Source organism: Oryctolagus cuniculus, chromosome 1 (genome assembly GCF_964237555.1).
Source record: "Oryctolagus cuniculus chromosome 1, mOryCun1.1, whole genome shotgun sequence".
NCBI classification, from domain to species: domain Eukaryota; kingdom Metazoa; phylum Chordata; class Mammalia; order Lagomorpha; family Leporidae; genus Oryctolagus; species Oryctolagus cuniculus.
In genome coordinates, this window is record NC_091432.1 from 164,141,814 (window position 1) to 164,161,038 (window position 19,225).

The 19,225-nt window shown below is 42.4% G+C and overlaps 1 long non-coding RNA gene across 2 annotated transcripts; it reads right to left on the bottom strand.

Annotated features, from left to right (window-relative positions):
- Positions 1–7,004: 7,004 nt before the first annotated feature.
- LOC138844198 (uncharacterized) lies at positions 7,005–19,000 on the bottom strand. 2 transcript variants are annotated; one of them, XR_011379753.1, is made up of 4 exons: positions 18,876–19,000; positions 17,505–17,573; positions 16,528–16,642; positions 7,005–7,128 (listed from the first exon to the last, which is right to left on the bottom strand). It is a non-coding gene; the product is annotated as an uncharacterized lncRNA (long non-coding RNA). The 2 variants fall into 2 exon arrangements; XR_011379748.1 differs by lacking the exon at positions 7,005–7,128 and adding an exon at positions 11,627–12,312.
- Between the last annotated feature and the right edge of the window lie 225 nt (positions 19,001–19,225).

The following is a 19,225-nucleotide window of genomic DNA, read 5'->3' on the forward strand; positions in this document are numbered from 1 at the left end:
GCAGAATAGCATGTTGGGATTTTGGGAGAAACTGGGTATGGTAGACAGAATTACTGTAACAGACTTTATGTGAGACATCATTTAGTGTTTGAGGTAGGTCTTAAGATTGGAGCTTCAAAAGTGCCAGATGAAACTCAGTTATATACAGACTGAGAGATGTAGGACAGATGTCTCGGAATACATATTCCAAGCTAACTTAAAGGACATCTACTAAACACAGTTAACACAAAACTGAACAGTACACAGAGGCTGATAATATGCTCCGAAGAATGCTGGGAAAAACCTGAAAACCCCATTTAGTGCTTGTGCCAAAAAACCCCAGGCCTCAGTGTGGAAGGGAAATGTTAACAGATGCTGCACACTGTTGTGGACTGAATGCAGAAAAGACATCTAGGGAACACAGGATAAGGAAAACAGCGTTGTTTTTGGCTGAACACTTAAGAACATAAGATGAAGACTGGCTGTGTACATAGTAAATGCTCAGTAAAGTTTCTCCAGGATGTATAATGAAGCTCCTGGAAGAGCAAATGAATACTGTGCACAAGTGTTCAATGCTGTGTTTCTTAAGTAAAAAACATTTTATGGAAAATAAGTAAATTTGGTGTGACCAATATAAATATACCTCTGCTAAGAAATGATATTTCGAAGTAAATTATTGATCATGAAGAAGCAATTAACCGTACTTCAGGGACTGATATCTGTGAAAGCAAGCACTAAGAACAGAAATATAAGGAAAGGAGTAAAGGAAGCTAAGCTACTTTCAGATATTCATGGACAATATGGGGGAAGGTTGTTTAATGAAAGATAATTATTCAGACCATAGAGGTACAGCCATTTGCTGCAGGGGCCAAAGCAACAACCATGTAATAGTAGTCTAATATTAGTCTTATTTGTTAATTTACAGTAAACATACGATGTTCAGCATTGTAGCACAGTGGGTTAAGCCAGTACCTGCAATGCTGGTGTCCCATATGGGTGCCATTTCTAGTCCTGGCTGCTCCACTTCCAATCCAGCTCTCTGATAATCTGCCTGGGAAAGCAGCAGAAAATGGCCCAAGTCTTTGGGCTCCTGCACCCATGTGGGAGCCCAGATGGAGTTCCAGGCTCCTGCCTTTGGTCTGGCCCAATCCCAGCCATTTTGTCTATTTGGGTAGTGAACCAGCAGATGGAAAATTGATCTCTCTCTTTCCCCCTCTCTCTCTCTGTAACTCTAACTTTCACATAAAGTTAATATTTAAAAAAAAAAGAATAAACATATTTTTCCCGTTCTTCCCTCTCCTCTCCAGTACTCTTCCTATCAGCTCCTTCCTGTACGTTTCCGATCTTTCTTTTGTAATCTTACTACTTTTCACAATAGTAATGAGAATAATCAAGAAGCAGGTTGTAAGGAAGGTTGTGGTTATGGGAGTCATATTGTTTGCAATCCATGAACAGTGGCTTACACGAATGCTTACAGGAGTGCCTAATTAACACAGTTTTCCATTTTGTTGAATCAAAACAGAAAAGTCAAATAGCAGCGCCTTAAAATATTCTATGTCATGATCATGGTGACGGAGCCAGTGCTATACAGACATGTGAAAACCATCAGATTTCATCTTGTTATAAATTACACCTGACAAGAAGCCAACAGCACTGTCAATCATAACGTGGCATGCACTGCAGGGAGCAGTGTCCTCCTACTCCACAGCTGGAGAGAAGTGTTTCCCAAACCCGAGCGTTCCCACGGGTTGGCTTTTCCCTTGGAGAAAATGGAGAGAGAACCCTAAGTAACAAGCACGTCATGGAATTTAAATAGGTTCTGCAGTCCCTGCTCTGATTTCAGGAACAAAGTCTAGAACCTTTGCACAAAAATGGCAGCAATAGGAATAACCAGAGCTCAAGGGATTTTGAAAACTAAGAACATGAGTTGGTAGTGGTGAGTGATAGAGTTTGATCTTTTTTGCTTCTTTAAAAACATGCATGTTTTTAATGAAGATCAGTAATGTGAGGGGTAGGCATTTAGCCTAGGAGTTAAAATGATGGAGATGCCTGCATCCCTTGTCAGAGTGCCTGAGTTTAATACCTGGTTCTGGCTCCTGTATTCATCTTCCTGCTCATGCAGACTGTGGGAGGCAGTGGTGATGGCTCAGGTAGTTGGATCCCTGTCACCCACTTGGGAGACCTGGATTGACTTCTTGACTCCAGCCTTTGGCCCCAGTCAGGGGCTATTGTGGGCATTTGGGGAGCAAGCCAGCAGATGGATAGCTAGACTCTCCTCCCCTCTTGTTAAGTGCTTCTCAAATAATAATTGTTTAATTAAACAAATATCACTTGGATAAGGAAGTAAATACAGAATATGGTAATCAGAATTGGTACATTACCATTGTGTGGTTATTTCAAAAATTTTAATAGAGAAAAAAATAGTAGGCAATACCATCTCATTAGGGTAGCTATAAAAACAACAAGCCAAAACAAACAAACAAATAAACAGAAAATAACAAGTGCTAGTGAGGATGTGTAGAAATTGGAATCTTTGAGCACTGTTGGTGGACGTGGAGAGATGAGAACCCCTGTGCATTGCTGGTAGAAATGTAAAATGGTGTAACCACTATGGAAAACAATATAGTTGGTTCCTTGAAAAACCAAAAGCAGAAATATACAATTCAGCATTTCTACTTCTGGCTATATATCCAAAAGAGTTGAAAGCAGGAACTAGAACAGAGATTTGTACATTCATGTTCATTGTGGCATTACTCTCAGTAACCTAAGAGTACAGGCAACTTAAGTGTCCACAGATGTATGGATCAATAAACAAAATGTGGTAAACACATAGGACGGAACATTATTCACCCTTAAGAAGGAAGGAAATACTGTCACATGTTATGACTTAGAAGAATCTCGAGAGCTTTGTGTTAAGTGAAACAAGACCATCACACACACACACACACACAAATAAACAATACTGGATGAATCCTTTTGTGTGATGTACCTAGAGCAGTCACATTTTCCAAGACAGAAAAATAGAAGGATGGCTTCTGTGGGCTGGTGGGGAAAGGAATAAACAGTAGGCAGAAGGTTTGCAGAGACTCCCATTTCTCCAAATAGAGAGAAGTCAAGACACTTGTGTGGGGCTATAGCCTCAACTTTTCCTTGTCTCCTTTGTTCCTCCAACAGTAAAAGGAGGTGCTTTGTAACCTGAAGGTCCCTAACTATTGAGATGGCGTCCAGCCTGGCACTCAGGAGAGAGGTCACAAATTATCTAAGCAGCAGGAGCAATGGAGAAAACAACTAAGAAGAGAATAAAGTTCACAACAGCAGAGTTGGAAACCGCTTGATGACTAGGAGAAGCGAATGAAGAATGCAGAAGCCAGCGAAGAAAGGACTGGGAAAAACAGGGAAACAAGAAAAGAGCAAAATCTTCTACAGAAAAATGCTAGGGTATGGGGGTTCCAGCTGATGAACACAACGTTGACTGGCCAACTTTTGGTTTAAAAATTTTAAAAAATGCCATGCTTTCTATAGGATCAAATATTTATTTCTTAAGTGTTAATTCTGATGAAACACCCAGAAAATTATAATATTCATAAGCAGATATTTTATAAGCAAGAATCATGGGAAGACCATAAAAATCAAAAATCAGAAAGTCACACTGTTGTAATATCTTTTGAGATTCTTTTTAATAAAAATTCTTATTTATTTTGTGTCAAGAAGAGCACTAGGGAATAAGATTATTTTGAAAAGAGGCTAGGTGGAGGGCAATTCATATTCTCTCTCAAAATGGGCAATAAGTAACTGTATCCAAACAAACTTTCATATCGAGTTGTTTGAGTTAGTACTTAAGCCTTTCTTAAAATGATTATTCAGGGAAAATTATTCGGTTGGGATTATCCTTACTTTTTATAACCCCTTTTCTTTCCCAGTGTGTGGCTTTAAGCCAGTCTGCTGATTCTTAGAATGCTCCAAAAAAAGATGAATTAAGGAAAAGAAATTCAAATCCGTCAATGGGGCTGCTTGGCAGTAGTGAACATTCAGCATGTGATTAGGAAGAGGTGGAAATGAACTTGAATCAAGGCAACTGCTTATTTTCAATAATACTCCTTCCACCCTCCATTTCCATAGATGAAGACAAACCAAAATGGCATGATACAAATCATTAATATTCATCAAAATGGGCATATGATAGGGCAGGCCAATTCCAATGCTTTATAGGTATTAACTCATTTAATGTATACAATAATCCTGTACGGAGGGCACCCTGTGAGAGGCCATTGTTACATTTTTAGGAATTTTGTGAGCTTACTGGTGGCCTGAAATCGGGCTTTGTGGATTGCTTACACTGTGGAAATCAAATATGCTACAGGGCTTCTGGGAGGAAAGTCGGTCATTCAACATTTTCCAGAACACCCCTGCTGCTGTTTCTTTCGCAGATGAGTAAACTGGGACATAGGAAAGTTGGGCAATTTGTCCATGATCAAGCAAACAGTAGTTGGTAGAGTTAAAATTTCATCCTGGTGACACTGGTTGAGAGGCCAGGCCTTCAGTTGTGGTGCCAGGCTGCTTATGAGATCACCAGAGTGCCCTGGCTGGGTTTGGAGAGCCTCGAGTCCTCACTGGACTCTTCCATCACGGTTGAGTTGTCTGAGCCTCAGGACATTTGCTCATACAGGCATTGCCATCTAAGAAATCTCCTCATTTCTCCTTGCTGTATCCTGGGTGAAATAGAGTGTGAAGATGCAAAATAAACCTTGGTTCTTTTCCAGCCTTCCTTCTCTCTGCCCCTTTCTTCCTTCTCTTCTTCGTCTCTCCTCCCTTATTCCTCCCACCCTTCCATCTTTCCAAGCACTGATTATGCCTACACTATTGGCATGGAGTGTGTAAGAATCTTGGGACCTTTGGCAGCATTTCAGGGGGAATTTAGTGAATCTTCTCCCTGATGCTCCTGTGCCACTCTCCTCATTATTGCAGAAAGCAGAACAGCTGTGTGACAGTGGGCATCATCACCATCATTAATTTGTTGAGCTACCTTAGTGCTGAGCTGTGAGGACATACTGAGGTAGAAGGAGTGGTCCCAGAGCTTGTCAAACTGGTGGCTCCAGTAACAAGTGGAAACCATTAAAAAGAGAGAAGAGAGCAACCACAGTGTGTGGAGCCTCTGGGACAGACCGGGCAGGGGGGACAAAGTAGCATTTCAATTAAAGCAGCTTAGAAGGGGAAGTGAGTGTTCCAGGTGGGAGGCATGGCGTTCCCAACACGGCACTGAAACACCATTTTGGTATGTGGAATGATCAATAGAATGGTTTGGCCTAATATCCCTTTCTGAAATGGGAGGTAAGACTAGAATTTTCTTTGTGGTGAGGAAGCAAGCAAGGTTCCTGAGCATGTGAAAAATGTGGAAAACAGAGCCCTGAGTAAGATTACAGTTACCTAGGAGTGTAGATCGACCTCAAGTACACAGTTAATGGGAACAGGACAATAGCACAATGGTCCATTGTGAAGCCTTTTGCAACATGGGAAACCCTTATGGAATACTTAGAATTATAAGCAAGAAGCAATTAGAATTGTAAACTGTGGTGTGAAAATACAAAATACACACAGTGAGGAAGAATGGAAACAACTAACTAAACAATCCCAGTTACTGGGTCAGACTGAAGGGCGTATGGGCGAGTTTTCTCTCAGTACGCTATTGGTAATGTGCTCATAATTTGTCAGGACAAAACATGCAAGTGATAAAAATTATTGACAGAAAGATAGACGCTTAAAACAGATACTAATTTTAGATAAAATGATATATAATGCTTTATACATTTAACTGAAGGAAAAACCCTCAAATACAAATGGCTTTGGGGGAAGCTGGAGAGAGGGATTTGAAGTTATAGACAGACGTCAAGATTTGATGCCTGACCAAAAATCCTGAAAGGGACATTTGAAGACTTACTTTTTGAAAGGCAGAGTGACAGAGAGAAAGAAGAGACAGAGTGAGAGGGTAGAGGGACAGAGGCATCTTCCACTCAACCCCTAGATGCCTGCAGTATCTGTGGCAGAGCCGCGCCAAAGCTGGGATCCTTGAACTCCATCTGGGTCTCCTACATGGGTGGCAGAAACTCAAGTACTTGGTCCATTATCTGGATGATAATGGAAACAGAAAGCTGATTTGGAAGCAAGGGCAGGACTGAATCTTAGTTTCTCTGAAATGGGACATGCTCTTCCCTGGTGGCAGCTTAACTCACTGTGTAACAAAGTGCATTTAAAGCAACGAGGGCTGAGCCAGCAAGCTTGGACCTTTAGTGTTTGCTCGAAAAGCTACAGGAGAGAAGGAGGCAATGAAGTCCATGGGAGAGACTGAATGTCATTTAAGTGATAAGGAAGGCTATTCAGATATCTTAGGACAAAGAGACCAATGCAAATTGACAAAGTAGTCATTCTTTGTGACTTCTTGAATTGATGGAGCTGAAAAAAAAAAAAATACAATAAAACCTCCACTACCTTCCCAGGCCATAGCAGAAAGCCAGATCAAAGTGGAGCAGCTGGAACTTGAACCGATGCCTGTATTGGATGCCAGCACTACAGGCAGCAGCCCCACCCGCTATGCCACAGTGCCAGCCCCTCAAAATGTATACAGAGAAGACCAGTGACATTTACTTACAGTTACTTTCCCATTTTCTTGATCTGTAAATTGTCAAAACAGGCAAATGTTGATGCTTATGTCACTCAGTGTAAGCTGGATTTTCCAAGTAGTTCATTATTAGCAGCATTATGCCAGGTGACATGCATGGCAATATTTTTTGTTTAAATATTTATTTGTTTGTTTGAAAGTGGCTGAGAGAGAGAGAAAGGAAAGAGACAGAAAATTTTCCATCCATTGGTTCACTCCCCAAATGGCTGCAACAGTCAGTGCTGGGCCAAGCCAAAACCGGGAGGCTGGAACTCTATTTGATGTCCCACAGGTGCGGCAGGGGTCCAAGCACTTGGGCCATCTTCTGCTGCCTTCCCAGGCACATTAGCATGGAGCTGGATCTGAAGTGGAGCAGCTGGGACTCAAACCGACACTCATTTGGGATGCTGATGTCACAAGCAGCAGCGTAACCTGCTGGGCCACAGTGTCTGCCTCAATAAACTGTCTTTGTTTGCATGTAGATCTATGAGGAGAATCTGTAAGAATCAACAAAGATACTCCTGGAAGTAATAAGTGATGACAGAAAGGTTTCAATATACAAGGTTAATACGCAAAAGTCAATAACTTCACTATATACCAGCAAGAATAAGTTGGATTTGAAAGTAAAAATACAATATTATTTATGTGACCACCCACCCAAAATGTAATGTGGGATATAAATCTAACAAAATAAATTCAATACCTATATGAGAAATATTATAAAACTCCAGTGAAAGAATTCAAAGAACTAAATGGAGAGATATTCTATGTTTATGGATAGGCTGATTCAATATTTTCAAGATGTCAGTTTTTCCTAAATTGATCTGTAGATTCAATACAATCCCAATGAAAATCCCAGTCAGTATCTTGTAGATAATGACAAAATGATTATAAAGATTTGTAAGAAGATGCAAAAGAACTAGAATAGCCAACATAATACTGAAGTTGAAGTTGGAGAACTGACACTACCTGGCCTCAATATAATGATGTGTAATACTGTAGCTTATAATGAACCTAGAGTAATTGTGGTAGTGTGGTAATGGCAAAAGAATAGACAAATGGACAAAAGGAACAGAATAGAGAGCCCAGAAATAAACCCACCTAAATACAGCCAGTTGATCTCCAGTAAAAGAGCAGAGACAAGTCAGTGAAGAAAGGATGATCTTTTCGGGGCTGTGCTATGGTGCAGTGGGTTAAAGCCTGGTCTGGATTGCTGGCATCCCATATGGGTACCAGTTCGAGTCCTGGCTGCTCCACTTATGATCCAGCTCCCTGCTAATGTGCCTGGGAAAGCAGTAGAATATGGTCCAAGTCCTTGGGCCCCTGCACCCATGTAAGAGACACAGAAGAAGCTACTGGCTCCTAGCTTTAGATTGGCCCAGCTCTGGTCCTTGTGACCATTTGTGTTTAGGTAGTAAATTGCCTAAGCGATCTTCTCTTTCAATGTTTGTATTATTAGACTGAGTCTGACATGGAGACTGCTTCTAGATATTTTTACTTAGCTTTCAAAAGTTCCCTGATTACCATATCATGTATTAGCAAAGGTACCTCAAAAAGTTCATGGAAAATTGGATTAAAATTTTGTAAGCCATATATAGTTTTCTCATAATTTCCATGAGACTTTTTTTGAAAGGCAGAGTTACAGAAAGAGAAGGAGAGACAGAGACAATAAGATCTTCTATCTGCTGTTTCACTTTCCAAATGGTAGCAATGACTGAGGCTGGGCCAGGCCAAAGCCTAGAGTCTAGAACACCATCTGGGTCTTCAACGTGGGTGTAGGAGCCCAAGCACTTAGGCCATCCTCTGCTGCTTTCCCAGGTGCATTATCAGGGAACTGGATCAGAAAAGGAGCAGCCAGGACTCAAACTGGCCATGATATAGGCCCCTTTCAATGAACTTTTAAAATACCCCCATACAATCATACACTACTGATCATGATATCCATGTTTTAATATCACACAGTGTCCTAAAAGCAGAATATAGAGATGGGGACAGAAAGCTCCTGTAATAAGTCCCTGTTGGTCCAGGCCTATTTTTCAACTCATTATGAATTATGAGTTGTAATGAAATGTGTCCAAACTAAAAAAAAAAAAAAAAGAAGAAGAAGGAGAAGGAGAAGGAGAAGGAGAAGAAGAAGAAGAAGAAGAAGAAATACACTAGAAAGTGTTCACATCATGAATGGAAGGGGAGAGGGAGTGGGAAAGGGGAGGGTTGTGGGTGGGAGGGACGGTATGGGGGGGGAAGCCATTGTAACACATGAGTCGTACTTTGGAAATTTATATTCATTAAATAAAAGATAAAAAAAAAAAAAAGAAAGTGTTCACATCAGAGGGCCTTGAAACAGTAAGGGTCAGTCCTGTCTTAGCAAACCTTGTTTTAGTTTAGCAAACTTTGGTTAGTGCCTGTCAGCTCCCAGATCCATCCAGCAGTCTTCTACTCTACTCGGCAAGGCAAGTGGAGGCTGCCCTTCCCAGTCTCCCCTGTCAGCTGCAATCAGCCCAGTACTTTTAAGCACATGCAAGCAGGAGGTGGCACAGCTGCAGCACAGGAGGAAGGCAGAAGAGGAGGCATTCCCCTCAGCTCTTTCTGCTCTAGCTGCCTCTCTAGTAACAGTTGTATCTCTACTCTCTCTCTGGCAGCTACTCTGTTTTCATAGTTTACTGGGAGATCTTGGTCTCTGGGTTCTGCTAATTCTTCCTCATCTCTTGGTTTCCCCAGCCTAGGGGCCAACAGTGACTTCTCACTACTATTTTTTTCTTTTTTATATTGTATTTATTTATTTGAAAGGTGGAGTTACAAAGAGGCAGAGGCAGAGAGAGAGAGAAAGAGAGAGAGGTCTTTCATCCGCTGATTTCACTCCCCAAATGGTTGCATGGGCTGGAGCTGGGACCAATCCAAAGCTAGAAGCCAGGAGCTTCTTCCTGGTCTCCCAACCAAGTACAGGGACTCAAGGACTTGGGCCATCCTTTGTTGCTTTCCCAGGCACCTTAGCAGGGAGCTAGGTCAGAAGTAGAGCAGCCAGGACTCGAACCCACGCTCATATAGAATGCCGGCTCTGGAGCCAGTGTCTTGCTCTACCTTTTAGGCCACAGCACCAGCCTCATTTACCTAGTTCTTTGTGTTGTGTCTTGTCTCCTTCATCATCTATATAACCAGTCCCCTGAATTAAATTCCTCTGTTTTTCTGGTTGGCCCCTTATGATTCATCATATAAGTAAGTATGTCCATACTGGGCCAAGGTATATATAAGACATTTCTCACTGTGAGTAGCTGTTAAAATAGTTTGAAAGTTATAGTGTGTGAAAGCAAATTTGAGGGGCCGGTGCTGTGGTGCAGTGGGTTAATGCCCTGGCCTGAAGCGCCGGCATCCCATATGAGCACGGGTTCGAGACCCTGCTGCTCCTTTTCCAATCCAGCTCTCTGCTCTGGCCTGGGAAAGCAGTAGAAGATGGCCCAGGTCCTTGGGCCCTGCACTCGCATGGGAGACCTGGAAGAAGCTCCTGGCCCCTGGTTTCAGATCGGCACAGCTCCGGCCGTTGCTGCCAACTGGGGAGTGAACCAGCGGATGGAAGACCTCTCTCTCTCTGCCTCTCCTCTCTCTGTGTAACTCTGACTTTCAAATAAAAATAAATAAAAGAAATTTGGTATCATGCAGCAGTAGGTTCTGGGCCTATTTCTCCACTTGGGCATTGACAGCTTTCAGTGACCTGCAAAACACAATCCTGGAGGTTTATTATTGCTTTTTCTCTTTTTCTTTTTTTTTTAAGGGAAACAGTGTGGTATAGTACAAAGTGTACTGACTGGGACAGAGGAGAGCATGATTTTAATCTGGTAGTGGTCACTGGCAACCCATTCAACCACGTGTTCTAATATAGTATGCTTATTTTGTGTATAGACTAGAGGTTCTGAGATTGATGTATATATATAATATCGGCATATATTATATATACCAATATTGTAATATATTTATATATATATATTAATTTTTATACATTTATTTTCATTTTGTTTGAAAGGTAGAGAGAGAGAGACACACAGAAGGAAGGGGAACTTCCATCAGCTCCTGAAATGTCAATGACAGCTGGGGCTTTACCAGGTGAAAGCCAGGGACCCAGTACTCAATCTAGGTCTCCCAAGAGGGCAGGGACCCAAGTGGTTGAGCCATCATCTGCTGCCTCCCAAGGTGTTCTCTACTAGCAGAAAGCTGGGCTAGGAGCAGAGCTGCACTTGAACTCAGGCACTGCACTATGGGAGGTAGGCATCCCAAGTGGTGTCTTTTTTTAATATTTATTTATTTATTTGAGAGGTAGAGTTACAAACGGAGAGAAGGAGAGACAGAAAGGTCTCCCATCTGCTGGTTCACTCCCCAGAAGGCTAAGGCTGGAGCTGGGCAAATCTGAAGCCAGGAACCAGGAGTTTCTTCTGGGTTTCCCATGTGGGTGCAGGTGCCCAAGCACGTGGGCCATCTTCCACTGCTTTCCCAGGCCATTAGCACAGAGCTAGATCAAAGGAGGAGTAGCTGGGACACGAACTGGTGCCCGTAACAGATGCCAGCACTGCAAGCGGAGGCTTAATCTACTACACCACAGGGAAGGCCCCTCAAATGGTGTCTTAACCAGTACATTTATTTTAAACCTGTAACTATTATAAGAACTTACAGTGTTAACCATTAAATGTTACCTATTTATGTAGAATTTGTGATAGCTTAAAGGTACATGATAATAGCATTTGAAGGCTTTGTGAAAAGAATAGTCATCTATCTAGATCATCAAATTATCCTCAATTAATTAGTAGATATTTATTATGTTAGCATTAGACATAATAATAGCTCAGCACTCTGATCTTAAGGCCTTGAGAAAATAATGGACATTTATATAGGGTGTGGAAACTGCAGAATATCAGGTAATGGTGGTTACAGTTAGTACTGTCAGTTGACAAATCACAACATAAAATTGAGGTATTACATGAAGACAAATGCTCCAATAGGTGGGTATATTTTTAAGTAGTTTAATAAAAAAATACTTCAAATGTGAGGTAGTGACCTCTTTAAGATTCAGAGAAACCCCCAAATCCCAAGTCCTGAGTATGCAACAATGACAGCAACAACCAAATGCTGCATGTTATGATGTCTTTTCTCTTGTTTTTCCCACTTTAAAAAAAATGTATTACAAAAAGGCCCCAAAGAGTCTTCATAATAGTAAAATTCCAACAGATATCACAGGGTCTCTGCTAAGATAAGCAATTGAATATGCACAATTCCAGACCAAATGTGAGCTTTTCCTTTATGCCCACCACTCATTGAAGTCCCTGTCTGTTCAGCTGAGTTTATCTGAAAGGGAGATAAAAGCTTCCTGCCTAGCATTAAACCCTGCCCCATGCAGAATCCAGATGCTTTCAAGCCTTTCCCTAAACTCCTTCTTCTTGTTTTATATATTCATCACTTTCTGGCTGGAATCACCATTGAAGACTAAAATAAAGCCATATTGTTGTGGAATGTATTTTATCTCCACCTGTGGAGAGACCCCCCACCCCACCCCAGCCTCACGAAGCAGACTATTTATCTCTATTTTTTTAAAGAGTCATCTAGAGCACGTTCAGCAGTTGTTTCTGTTTTCATGTACTCCTGGCTTGTTTTCTGCTCGTCTCTGGAATTTACATGGAACTTCAAGTGTAGAAAGAGACCTGAAAGAAGACAATAGTAAATTGTGCTTTTGTGCATTGAACTTGAAGTGATGGAACTCAAGCTGAGCTGAGAAGGGGTCACACACTAAGGACAGGCAAGGGGTTCTAACTGAACACAGAAGTCCAATAACAGCTGTAAGTGGTCAGAAAGTAAAATAGGGCAATGAAATCTCACACAATAGCTGGGAGTTGGTGCACAGATTTGGTTGAGGGGCTTGGAGGCAGGCTACAGTGTCACATAGCCACAGAAACCTGTTATCTTAAGAGAAGACAGTACTCAAAGGGTAGCAGGCTCCACAGCCTGCCACATGAAAGCTACAGTATTTTAACAATGTATGACAAAATAGTTCTGGAACCTGAATTCATATTCTGATTTCTAATATACAACTGCCCAAAGATGGGGCAAAGCCTCAGAGATACGCTGATGACAACACCTATAAAATCCTTTTTTGTCTAATCAACAACATACTGCAGAGTAATATTGAAAAAATCCTTCAGAATGAAATTAGCTGAGAAAACCCATCTCTGGAGATAAATGAAGTTTTCCTTTGGGAAGTTAGAATGTATTTTAATTATCTACAGAAACATTAACTTCTATAGGTTTTTCTAAGGGTAGACATGTTTGGATATATAAAATGTGCACATTCTGTTTTATGAAAGCCATGCAGAGGATTAATTTCTTACCAGAAAATTATCCAAGGTCATCGATGCTGCTGATACTGTGTGTCAGGAATTCTTATCCCCTTTGGGGAAGATCTCCTTGAGAAGCTGATGAAAATATATGGACTCTGTCTGCAGAAAGTACACATTAACATGATGGTAGGATTTGGAACACAGTCATGGGGCATTTGTGATGCTCCAAAGATCATTTCTATTCCACCTTTACCAACCCCCCCTCAATGGATTACGAGCCTTGTACTCATGACAGATTATTGAGCATTTTGACACGAGCAAAACAGATCACCCTGAGTCTGTGGGTCTACTGAGCTGAGATAAAAATTCTGACTCCATCATTTAGCCATCTTCAACTTGTTTGATCATGTTCCCCTTAGAGTTAAAAAAAAAAAAAGGTGGGGGAAGGAGAGAGCATGATTTATGTATATTTATAATACATGCAGTCAAGTGCATTATAAAGCACACACAAAATAGAAATTATGAAAGAATACGATGAGGACCATAGAAAAATTTTGATTGTCTAAATACTAATCGTGATATATCATACTATCTATAGCTATTATCTCAGGCAAAATATATGCTTAGGTCAGAATTCATCATTCATGATACTTAATATAAATCCAAATTTCAAACATTCTTAGATAATTGTGGATTTTTGACCTATTTCTTGTTGGAGCTAATTAGCCAGCATTGTTTTGCTTCTCAATCGGGCTGGCAAAAAGTTCTTCGAGGTTAGAGTGCCAAATTTGATTGTGATTTTCAGCTGTGCTGACATTATCAGTATTATCTTTTGATTTCTTAACAGGAATTTTTTAAGCCAGTCGCTTGCCAAATAAGAGTGTTGATTGGTTAAAACTAGCCAGAATAACCTATACTTGTGTGAATTCATTTAACGGGAAACCTGTAAACATGAAGCGATGTCCATGGCTGGTGATGTCAATGCCAATGCGAGAACCAAAGGGGGCGCTGGTGTTGCCCTCCGCCTGTGGAGCTCCTCCTCCCCTAGTGTTCCTTGGGTACAATAAATGGCACTTAGGGACTGTGTAAAGGCTCTAGGGCCAATGAACATAAGAAATATATTTAAAACTCATTTTTTGGTCATTGCATCGTTGATATTTTAATTATTAAAGGGAAGAAAATAGAGTTTCTAATGTTCTCATATCACAGTGAATTGTCTTGCTAACTCCACCTTGGAGACCCCTGCTTCAGGCAGATCACTTACTGCCTCTCAGTTATCTTATCTGTAAAATGGGGATGATGTCACGTGTTTCATAGGGTTAAACAGATTAAACAACACATCTGTAAAGGTGTTTGTACAACTTCTGACATATGATTTAAAGCAGAAATAAAAGAAAATAGCTATCATAATTATTACTACTCTATTAAACAGTTTTCAAGTATGCTCTCAAGTTATTCCCATCCTTAAAACAAATAGGGACTGGCATTTGGCATAATGGTTAAGAGGCCACGTGGGGTGCCCACATGCCCTTATCATAGTGCATGGGTTCTAGTCCTGGCTATGCTGACTGACTGCAGCTTCCTGCTAAGCATCACCCTGCAAGGTGGCAGCTGATCAAGTGGTTGGGTCCTTGCCACCCATAGGGAAGACCTGGATTGAATTCCTAGCTTCAGGTTTCAGCCCTGGTCATTTTAGGCATTTGGGGAATGAACTAACATGTGGAAAATCTCTGTGCCTGTCTCTGTCTCTTTCTCCCTGCCTTTTGAGAAAATGAAATCATTAAATTTAAACAAACCCCTTGTCAATGTTTTTATATGATTTCAGGAGCTATAGCTTCTCCTCACTTTCTTCCCTCCCCAAAGCAAAACAAAATAAAAACCAAAAACATTTTCTAAGCCCCTTTGGCTTGCAAAATAACATAAAGATTCTGAACACTCAGTGATCATGGGCATTAACATGATAATTACTAAGTGATGGCCTGCTAAATTCCCTGTCACATAATTTTATTATCTATCTCTCCCTTTCATTCAACAAAGTTTTTTTTTCTAAAAAAAAAAAAAAGCAACAACATATAATGTGCTAAGCATCTAGCTAATTGCTGAGGTTTCAAAGATGAATTGAACTTGTTCTACACCCTCCAGGCACTAACCATCTAATGGAGGAAACCAAACAAATAATCGCATCAAAGTGATAAGTGCTATAATAGAGGTACACATCGGTTGCTATGGGAGCAGAGTAGGACAAGAAGCTTCCCCAGCCTGGGGAGGGCAGTGAGGACCACTGGGAGACTGAGGGGTCATAGTTCAGGATGTGTGTTAGGGACCTGCATTTTGCTCAGAGGGAAGTGCGATGTATTTCAAAAAGTTCATGGAAAGTGGAATTAAAAGATAAGTCTCGGTGGAAAAATGTTGAAATCCAAGCATCATATTTTTTATAGTGCACATTTTCTATGAACTTACAAAAGACCTCTAACACACACAGATTTCAACATTTTTTGCATGAAAATAAACTTATCTATGAATTCCATATTTCCACAAACTTTTTCAAGCCCCCTTATATGTCCCCTTAGGAATCCACAGGTTTCCCCTTCCCAGAGCGTGGGGATTTTGAAGGTGTCAACACATCTGGTAGAGATCTGTCTGCACGGCCGTGGCAGATTCGTTAAGATGTCTGAAGTGTCTCCCACACTGGATGGGGAACAGACGAAGGGTTTTAAGCTAGAGAATGGTGAGATCACAGAGAGGACTGGGTTAGTATGTTGGAGGAACGGTTATGGAGAGGCAGAAGTCTACTGAGAGTGCTCACTGGAAAAAGACAGGAGTGCTTTTTTTTTTTTTTTTTTTTTTTTTTTTTTTTTTTGACAGGCAGAGTGGACAGTGAGAGAGAGAGACAGAGAGAAAGGTCTTCCTTTGCCGTTGGTTCACCCTCCAATGGCCGCTGCGGCCAGCGCACCGCGCTGATCCGATGGCAGGAGCCAGGAGCCAGGTGCTTCTCCTGGTCTCCCATGGGGTGCAGGGCCCAAGCACCTGGGCCATCCTCCACTGCACTCCCTGGCCACAGCAGAGGGCTGGCCTGGAAGAGGGGGAACCGGGACAGAATCCGGTGCCCCGACCGGGACTAGAACCCGGTGTGCCGGCGCCGCTAGGCGGAGGATTAGCCTAGTGAGCCGCGGCGCCGGCAGGAGTGCTTATTTCTGTAATAAATTTACTTGCTAATTCTAAACTCTTCACTAAATTCAGTGTCAGCTGATTCAACTTGTCACAGTTTAGTTGCCATTACTGAAGACGTAGTATCCATTCCCTAAATGGTCTTACCTGCTGCTATTGGAAACTCTGGCAACATTTCCGTCATCTTTCACAGTTAGTCTACTGAGACCAGTCCCTTCCTCAGTTTGGGCCTGGCCTTTTTCTTGATAAGCGTATTGCAATTAGCTATCAGATCCAGTAGCTATTCAGAATGTCAACCAAAGCAGACTTATATAACAAGTGAATGTGGCCACGCAGACATGCAAAAATGACTTCTAACCCTTGATGCCAAACCAGAAAGAGAAAAGTGAGTTCAGAGAACACATTATGACTCACCAAAGTCGACAAAGAAGAGACACCACGCCACCACAAACGCCTCATGTCAATGTGGCATCCTGTGCAGCTCTCCTGGAGCCCTTTTAGCCTCCAACCAGATTTGCTTTGTGATTTTCTGCAAAACACAAGAACACATCAATTGTTCAGTTTTGCCTGACCTCAGAGATGCAGCTTAAGCTCTGTGTCCTGCAATCTTCTCTCTCCCAAGCCAATGATGTGGCCTTTTCATTTCTCCTGAGTTTAGGTCTGGTGGTGTACAATTCCTACTCACTGAACTGCAAGCTGCAAACAAGAGGATTCCTCATAGGAAAGACCTGAAGGAAGAAAGTGAGGTGCTCTTAGAGCGGCATGAGGGGAAAGGGAGATGCAATATCTCTATTGAATAATCTCTGCTCCCAGTGATGGATTTTATTTTTCAGTTCCCACAGTTGTACATATAATGCATAGATACCAACTGCTCCAAGTACTGCATCAGGGTTTTGTGAGCCGGAGAAAGTACACATGGAACAGAGGGAATGTGTTCTGCTTTGCTTTCCCACTAACAAAATGCCAGAAGGGATGGCCCCTGCTTTCCCCAGTGTCTTCCTGAGACCACTGTTCTCTTAGAAATGTGCTATGGCAGTGGAAGCAGAAACTTAAGGGGGTCCAGGGTACTTACTTGCAAGGGGATAACTCATCAGTTGCTGAAAACTGGTGTATGAGGTTGGCATGACTGAGAACTCATTTAGGCCCTAAAAAACTAACACCTGCCACGACTTAATGTAGTCAGCACTGCCATTAGGTTCAAGTTTTTTATTGTAGACACCTGCGTTACCAGGCGACGTGATTAGTTGCAACTTATTAGGTGGTTAGAAATGAGTGTTTATGGTATACATTTACTATACTATTAATTTTGTTTTCGATTTCTCACTGTAGGGGAGAGTTTCCCAGTCAAGGGTGGTACTGGCATACCCTCTGGCAGAAAAACAGGTTCTTACACACATTCTTCAGGGCATACTCTCTTCTGCTTCTCTCAGATGTGCTCCCTTTTGTTGTCTTGAGGTTCACTTGAGGATAGACAGAAAATGAAGAGGCCCAAGTTAACATGCAAGTAACAGGAACTCAGAAAGCCACAGGGTGGGTGACCACCCCCTCCCCTGGCCTCGGGAAACATAGCTGCCCTCACAGACGCTGCTTCAGGACCCATGGCCCCGAGAGGCCAACGGTTCCTGTCCCTTGATGGCCACCTGCAGCATTTGGTCTTCTTCCCACTGCCCCTGGTCCACAAGTCGTGCAGCCTGTAGTCGTAAGGCTCCAAGAATGGCATTTCAGACCCGCTTGCTCAACTGGAGTCAATTTTGCAATAGTAAAATGGTCTTAAAATAGGATTTTACTCTAGGGGAAAAATCCTCCACCAAATAGTCACAGTGCACTTTGAATGACTAATTTAAGCCATTACATTACAAAATAAGGGATAAATCAGGCTTTTCATAACACCACGGCATAGGAACAGTTTTAATTTTAAGAGTCAAGCACCTACATTAATCTGAGTCTAAAAGAATAGGCCCCTGATTTAAAATCTCCTAACATTCTTTCACACTTCATAAAACTAAAAATAAAATTGTCTCACCAAACACGGGCCTATTGGGTCCGGCCAAAATACTGTATTTTAAGGAAAACTGGAGCAAGAGGTCTCAAAACCGTGATGAGCCAGCAGATTGCAGTCTGTTGCCTTAATTGGTCTTAAATGTGCGGTGGGAGAAGAGAGACTATGATTCGCAGAGAATACGAGAGATTTATTCCCCTCCTTAAATCAAAAGCAGATTCCACGCCTCCCCCTAGCCCTCCGCCCCGCCGTCCCCCACGGGGTGGTGTGTCCCCACTTTGGGGTGTATTTTACTGGAAGCTGACAGGTGAGGCGAGGGTGAGTGCTGCCTAGCCCGCGGAGCCAACGCTGGGGCCAGAGCGGGCTTATTCACCGGGAAGGCGCTCAGCCTCTCAGCTGTTTCTCCCTCGCTGGCATTTGGAACTTGGTAGTCCTTTAGAGGGACAGATTTGGCAGGAATGCGCTTGGTACCCGCCTCCCTTTATGGGGAGGGAGCAGATTTGTTTTTAATTGCTATAACACCACCTTTATTTATTTAATGTAAAATAAAACTGACCCTTTGTGACCTTTGATGTGGTCTTTGATGTTGTATATTTTAAATAGCACACTTCCAAGTGCGGGTCTGTTGTTGTGAATCAGCAGTCTGCAGCCTGTTTTTTTTTAACTTTTATTTAATGAATATAAATTTCCAAAGTACAGTTTATGGATTACAATGCCCCCCCCCCATAACTGGGGAAGAAGCAGATTTATAATGACAGCTAACCCTTTATGGGAGGGGGGGCTGGGGTCGAAAAAGTTTCAGCCAGCTCCACCATGTCCGTTTCTTCCATGGTCAACATTGTGCCACCGACAGCTCTGGTGCCCCTCGGGGCCTCCCTGCCTCCCCTCCCGCTCCTCTGCAGGCTCGCTCTGGCAGGCGGAGGCACAGTTAAATTCCAGCACCTTCTCCACGGACGGCCCCAACTACTACGCGCTATTACTACGGCTCGCTCTCCCTTTCGCTTCCCCAGCCTCCCCGGAGGAGCCCCGCAGCACCCCTCCGAGGCTGGGCCAAGCTGGGCGAGCCTGCACCGGGCTCCAGCAGGGTTCGGGGCGCTCGGCGTCCTGCACCAG